We start from the raw sequence: 7,706 nt of genomic DNA, 5'->3' as shown, positions 1-7,706 counted from the left end.
CCCCCAAGTGCTGGGAACTGGGGCAGGCAGGGCAGCCATTGCTGGGCTGGGAGGGGGGCAGGGGATAGGCCTGGCCTGGCTGATTTTGGAGATTTGGCTGCTGCCAAATCTCCGAATCAATTAAGGACAGTGATTCAAATCTCCAAATTGAATCGCTGTCCCCCGAATTGGCCGAATCTGAAGTGAATACTGGCTGCTTCGCACAGGCCTATTTCCTGCCTCCTGGCAGCTTTTTCTTACAGCATGAAGTTTCCCTGCTTGTTGTCATGAGGTAACCAGCAGTTGCAAAGAAACTGCAGCAGCTAGTTACCTCTTCCAGGGGGCAGAGCCTTCCCTGTGCAAAGATCTCCAATATCCCTGTTTGTACTGCAAGTGTCTGTCCTCCTCACCTCAACAGAGGCTGCTGCAGCCTGGTGTTTGGGGTCTATGGGGAGTTTGAAATAAAACTTTTTAGCACCATGGGTTACTTCTTGGGAAGCAAAAGCAGTGAACTGGGGGGGGGGGTTGGATAACTCTTCCAAATTACCCTGGTCTCCAGTTGGTTTGCTCCCTACACCCTTCACCCCCAAATATTTTATGCAGTTTATCTGTCGTGTGTGTATTTTTCCACTGGATATTATAGGTGGACTTGCAGCTTGACTCAAGGAAATTGTGATTTAAACGTTTAAGTGGCCAGTGGCGTAAGACCATTGATAAGGAGTGGGAATTCCCATGTGGCCTTGGCAAGCAGGATAAACCGTACTTCAGATTCTTCACCTGTAAAAGACTATTAATTTTGCATTATAGAAAAAGCCATGTTTGGTGCTGAAAAGTTGTGTGTATGGAAAGCCATTCCTGCTGTCAGGGGAGTGCAATAGAGACCCCGTGGAATGGATACTTTTGCCTCATTCATGCTGACCACACAGAATGACTTAACTTTGTCTTAAGTCTGATCCCACTTGTATAACCAGTCTGGTGGCGTGGCAGGGACCCTCAGCGCCCGTTTCAGAATGCTGTCTGACTGGCCAGTGGCTGAAGTGTAACTTCACTGGTACTCAAAGCTCCCCTGCCTGGAGGATTCGGTAGCTGCCCTTGGGATCTTCCACAAAATTGAGTCTTCAGTGCCACTGTCCTTCATGGAACGGGTGAGACAATAGGCCTCTTCTTAATTGTGTGAATTCGGTTTATTTTGAATAATACATGTGACTTAGTTCTGTGAGTGGAGGGGAGGCAGGTTAGTTTCATAGTACTTAGGGTCGGAAGGGACCTAAACAGATCATAAGGTCTGACCCCCACCCCTGCCCCAGGCAGGAATGAGTGCATGGTCATAACACCCCAGCCAAACATCTGTCCAGCCTCTTCTTGAAGACCCCTAAGGTAGGAGAGAGCACCACCTCCCTTGGGAGCCCATTCCAGAGCCTGGCAGCCCTAACTAAAGTAATATCTCCTGATGTCCAGCGTGAACCTTCTCTCTAACATAATTAGATCATAGTTGGATCATAAATAGTTGTTAAGAAGTCACTTTTATTTGACCCTTTGGCGATAACTTCAATCAGACAGAGGACTCTGTGGTCCTCTTCTCGTTGTGCAGCATATTGTATTGCTTGAGGTATGGGCAGCATGGTCTGTTGTGATCCCAGTTATAGGGCCATGCTCTAATGACTGGAAAGCTGCTCCTTCTATCTCTATTTTCCAGTCTCAGTAAAATGATCAATAGTTTTTTTTTCTTTTCTTTTTTTTATGGCAGCAGACCATTAAGAAAAGTCATCTTGTCAGCTTCCTTGGCATGTTACTCACCCCATCCCTCCCCCAGCCCTTTTTCTTCCTCCTCCCTGGATTTTTTGGGGAGAGGAGGGCAAAGGGAATGTGTCAGCTCCAGAGGGAGGGGCTCTTTCCGCCTGCTGGATCCTAGTTTCCTTAGTGTCATGCCAGGATTCCTTGATGCTGATTAAATGTTTCCTTTGCTAAAAAACCCTGGTTAAGATTGATGGAAAGCTGTTGACAAGGAGCCAGGCGCTGCTGTCTCCCAATGACAGACGGCTCCTGCTGCAGTCCGGAGGGGCAGCCTTGCTCTATAGAACGCTGTTAAATTTGGCCCCAGTGCATCAGAAACCTTGAATTCAAGGTTTTGTTAAAAATGAATCGTTGCTGACCGGGGATCGTTAATAATTCACAGTGCGTGCCTGAATCCCGCGGGGCTGACGTGTCTGTCTGTCTGCACGCAGAGCTGGACTGTCTCACTGAGATGCCCAAATTGAGATGGCAGCTCAGTCTCTCAAAGCAGTTCTGAGCCCATTTTAAAAGCTTGGATGACTTTACATCGAGATGGTTGGGTCTTTTCAGAATCAATTAGTTATGTAGCGATGTCAGCTTGGTGTGAGCTGCTGCTCCAGAAATGCAGAGAGTCAAAACATTGAACTTCAGAGGGCTGGATCTGACTCTGTAACACTAAGTCCAGGATTTGGGAGATTTTGCAGGAGGGAGGAGGGAAGGATTGGGGGGCAGGGGGAGGATTTTTTCTAAAGTAGGCTAAACTTGTGAATAGTTGAGAAACAAAGTACTGTGTAGCTACATCCTGCAGTCAGACATCAGAAGGATTGTAAATTCCGCTTGATCTGCAGTTCAAAGCCATTGCCTCCCTGAGGAAGAAATGCTTCATCTTGATTTGCAAATGCAGACTAGCCATGGAAACAGTGTAATAATAAAAATAAAGTACCCAGCTCCCGCTGGAAGGCAAGGAGACGCTCATGTCATTTGAAGGTCGTTGTGGCCTGCCCCATAGGTCTTAAAAGCATCAGAAAATCCCAGTTCTTCGATAGAAAACAGTCTGCTTGCAGCAATAAAGACTTAAAGGTGTCTGAAAAATACAGACTGTGCTTCCAGCATGGGTTTGATCTGAGCATTGACCTGCTTACATAACACTTAACTAGTTGCTAAAATCCAATGGCTTGATGACAATTCAGCCTTATAGAGACTCTTCTTAACACATTTGGGCTGTTGAACATAAAAATGCATTTAGGTGGAGGGTAGAGAAAAGCCTTGTTTTTAAGCACTGTAGAAATGATTTACAACTGAGCGCTTCTGCTTTAGGCGGGTAGGCAGGTGAACTAGAGTTTGTTCTTGTCTGTGCTTGGGACACCAGCCAAGTTTTGAATAATCACTCTAAAATGTCTCCATTTAAAGGTAGCTTTCAGCATGGGTATCTTGTCTTCATTACACTCATTTAGAGTTCTAGGTTGTGGTGTTAAGAAAGCAGAAAAGATGCTTTCCATTTTTTAATTTAAAAGGCAAATTCAGCTGCATATCCTCTCCTCTCCGCTTCCTCTAAAGACTCTCTGTTTCTCATGCTTTGATGTCTTCAGTGCCTTTTGCATGCTCTCTTGATTTGGGTCTCTGAAATCATGCCCTGCCCCCCAAACAAACAACAACAACAAAACAGAGGCTAAGCTGCAAGAGCATGCAAAACACTTGAACGTGAAGACCTTGTTTTGTATATTTAAAAAATTCTTGGTAATAAAGAACAAAAGAAAATAAATGCAGAGAGAAATCAGCTGTCTAAACAGCAGTGTTTTGAAAGGGCACAGTTTCCATAAGCACAAGCTGAGTATTGAAGGGTCTGTAAGCCTTACCAGGAGAAATTGTTGTATATTCAGGGGTTTAAAAGTCTGCACATCTTTACTCTCTATCAGCTACAACTGTCTTCACAAAACAAAAGATCTATGCTTTATTTTGTGGTATCTGATAGATTATTTCAGCATCTTTTTGGCTAATTTATCTCAGGCTGATGTCATCATGTTGCGATTAGTTGTTCTTATTCTATTGACCAGTCAAGGTCAATGACTTTGTTTTAAAATAGCCTTTTGCCAAGTTTGTTGATCCATAATGTGAACTGAACCACACTGTAAAATGAAGCTGTTGGTATATTAGAAATCGGTCTTTCCTTCATCCCTGAGCTATGTTAGCTTGGACTCTTCCTGGTTTTATTCTTTTACCTGACACCTTGATTTGAATGCTGATTTCAGCATACCAGACTTGTGTGAGACATGTACAAGGAAGAAAAAGCTACTTGGCCTTCCTTTAAAACACACATCTGAGTTATGTGACTTCCTCTTTCTTCCCATAATCACTGTAGCTAAATTCTCTTGCAGAGTTTTCCTCTGTCTTTTCCACTGAACAGTAGCATGTTCTTGGGTGTGCCCAATGTTGCTTCCATCACAGCTGGGGTCTTTGGGACTCCCAGGGCCTTTACAATTGGCACCTCTCAAAATGCAAGTGAAAGTAAGGAGAGCCGAAAAGAAACGTTATCATGTACCTGGGGAGATTTTTTTTTTTTCTGGCATTGCAATGTTTCCAGCAAGATACTGAACCTTGTTGTGCCCTCAGATTAGATCTATCATGAAGTCTCTGTAACAGTCAATGTTCTTACCAGCCATGGGGTGCAGTTTTACGACTGTGATGCTTTTCAAGAGAAAATCTGGTGCCAAGCAAAGGCTTTCTAGTACATCTAGCTGAATCATAAATCTCCTTACCTGGCACGTGCTTCTCAGCTGTACCCTATGATTTGGTAAAGCTGTTGAAATACCAACATGGACTTGGCTACCTCCGATGGGAGGGGAAGGCAAACTGCAATCCTGCTATGAAATCATAATGCTCTACTTGTGACATCACAATCACTGCTGTGGCAATAAGCTGCACAGTCGCAATTATGAGAGCAGGATTTTGCCACAGGATGCAATAGAAACATAGAGGATGAGGCCAGAGGAAAGAACAGCCCTGTTCAAACACCTCTACCATGGCATAGCTGAGTCCCAGATAAGTATGTACTTGTTACCTTGTGGAGTTTCTTTTTCTGACCTGCCCTGGGAGGAAAGTTCCCATCTCTGTGTGTGTAATCTCTTACTCCAGTTCTTGGCTGTTTTGTGCAAATTAATATTTGTAAAGGAATAACCTTTGAGTAAGTCCGGGGTCTTCTTGTCTTTCTCGTGTCCTTGTGACAAAGTATTTAGCAGAATTTGCAGATTTGTTGGAATCTGATAGGCTGTGCCTTGAGGTCTTAATTGAGAGTGGACTGTGCCAGCTGTCTCCAAAGGACAGTTGTGTTCTGGAAGGGGGCTAATGTAACTGAGCTGTAGACACAGTTTTGTGTTGTGTGTAAATAAAGACCCTTGATAGCCAAGATGACCATGTCAGTTGAGGTTGTTTTGTATGTACATTTGTTATATAGTTTTTTGCCAGACCACTACAAGTGACTGTGATTTGAAAGAGACTTGGAGATGAGTTGTTTCTCCTAGTATCTTCTTTGTCTGTCTTGGGCTATAATTTGTGCAGGGGCAGTTTCACTCCTTGTCCAAGTGAATCTTCCACACAACAGCATAAGGCACTACTTTAAGTGATCTTGAAGCCACAAAAATTCCTAGATAGACTCTGGGGCAGGGAGAGACTTTTGACTCTCTGAATCTGCTTATTTTACTTTAGAGGTAGTAAGTCAGTGTTCAGTCTGACCTTGCTCATTTGATCTGACTGAATGTTACCAGTTATCATGGAAGTAAATGGGTGCAATTTTAAAGAAAAGCCTCTGATCCATTTGATTAGGTTTTGTTTTGACCAATGTCACATACTTGCTGCACTGCTAATGTGTACTCAAGTTTATCTTGGAAATAACAAAGATTTATTACGAGCCGTCTTTGCAATGTGTACTCTTCAGCCTTTGAGAGGTTTGTAGTCACTAGAATTAATCTCTGGTTTATGATCAGCAGGATTTTGCTGTGTCATTACACGTCATGACACCCTCTTGGTCTGGTAGGGTCAGGGACCTGAAGGCAGCACCTTTTAAGTGTAACACAATCTTGCTGCTATCCAATGTCTCTGGTGTAAGACTTTCCTTTCTAATATTGTTTAAGGAGCTCTGTCTAAGGACACCGAGTGTCTTTCCTTCTTATCCTGCTGTGTGTTGTTTTCCTCCTCTACCTAACTTTGCCTGGAGCACACATCTCTTGCTTTGCATGCCAGTCTTCCCATCGATCACATTCCAGTCCCATGAAGCATTGCCATTTTGAGAGAGTTCTAGTTTTTGTAATTCTACATTGTTGCATTCATGGCTCAGACAGGTATCTGTCTTGTGATCTGCTGGTGATTCAGAGGCTTGTTCCTGAGTCTACTTCCTCCATTTAAAAGTTTAATTTGTGATAGAAACTGGTTTGTTCAGGCTTACTTAAATACCAGGTTATACAAAGTCCAAGCAGCTACAGAATGTCCTCGTGCCTGTTACAGCGTGCTGGGTAAGCTCTTGTTTAGGACACCTGTGTTTCATGCATTAGCTGGACGGATTAAAGCTGATTAGTTTCACTGTTGGGGGAAAAACTTGTGTACGTGAGGAGCTCAGGCTGTGAAATAACTGAGTGGCTGGGCTTGAAAATAACTGAGAGGTAGGGCCTTATTCTCAGGTATTTATGGGGTCATTTGTGTTGGGTGCTTCAATGGAACTGGAACTGCTTTGGAAAATCTGGCTGTTGGTGCTTATTTGTGAAGGACAGGAGACTGCAATAATGAGTCATGGGTACAAGCTATAGGTCCGTTCCATCTTGGCTTTATGTCCTTTGTGCAACAGAAAATTTAGCTACACTTATGGTCATGGTCAGGAATGCACCTCAAAGATGTATAGTGTTGGCTTTTTTTTTTTTTTTTTAACACCAAAGAGGTTATGACTGTGTTCAATCCCTGTGCCAGTAGCCATGCTCCTGGTGCCAACAAGGAGTCCAGACTGATGGGCTGTAGGATTCAGGTAACTGGTTTGCTTGTCCCTAGAGTGGGATGACTAGGTTAAAAACTAAGTGAATTTTGGACACATTCCAGTCTCTGCTAGTCGTATGCTTTATTTTCTGTGGCAGTCTGTCCACATTCAGGACTTCAACACTGGCCCAAATACCAGGCTGGAAGACTCCTGGTTAGCAGGTCCCACCAATTACTATGAGCAGGAGAAGCTGCTGGCTAGATGTGTTGGCACCAGTCACCCCTTAGGGAACTTTGTTTCCAAGACCAACACTTTGTACTAGCCAGGAGGAGGCACTCGAACCTGACAGCTGTTGTTCTGAGATCCAAGTCAGTCACCAAGGCCTTGTCTGTTATACACCTTTGGGTGGCTTTGTTACCAGAGCTGTGCTCTTAGGGCAGCAGTGCACCCTGGGAAACACCCACTGGTAAAGGGGGAAGCACAGGCGTCTCTGCACATGGTCCAGTGGCAGAAGCCTCCTATGACATGTGAAGCAAGCATCACTGTGTTGGCAAGGGGCAGGAGTTCCTGTCACTATGAGGGACTTACAGGAGCACTTGAGGTTCTGTGTGCAGCACCCGAGTTTGGCTGGCAAAACTGGGCAGCGTGGTCCAGGCCCCAGGCTCCCTCTCCTTTCAGAGTGGTGCTCACCACTGTAGATGGCTGCCTGTGCAGCATCCGACTGGAAGTGCTGTGTGGGCTCTGGCACTGTCTCCGCGCCCTCTGTGGAATGCCAGCAATGCCTGGCCCCCGAGCTGGGGTGTTACGGAGAATGCTGCCCACTCGGGCCAGCTCCCTTGCCTGCCGTTATACTCCCACTGTCATGTAGCTGCAGTGGCCGGTCTTTCGCGTTCTGCTAACCAGCTCTCTTCCACCCTGCAGGTATATGAGTGGGCAGTGTTTTCTCGTACTCTAAGAGGCCCGAGCCAGCAGGCAGCGGGGAAAGGATGCCCATACC

Source organism: Gavialis gangeticus, unplaced genomic scaffold (assembly GCF_001723915.1).
Source record: "Gavialis gangeticus isolate Ggan-Ray unplaced genomic scaffold, GavGan_comp1, whole genome shotgun sequence".
Taxonomy (NCBI): domain Eukaryota; kingdom Metazoa; phylum Chordata; order Crocodylia; family Gavialidae; genus Gavialis; species Gavialis gangeticus.
The sequence above is the reverse complement of the archived record's forward strand: the minus strand, read 5'-3'. Positions refer to the sequence as shown.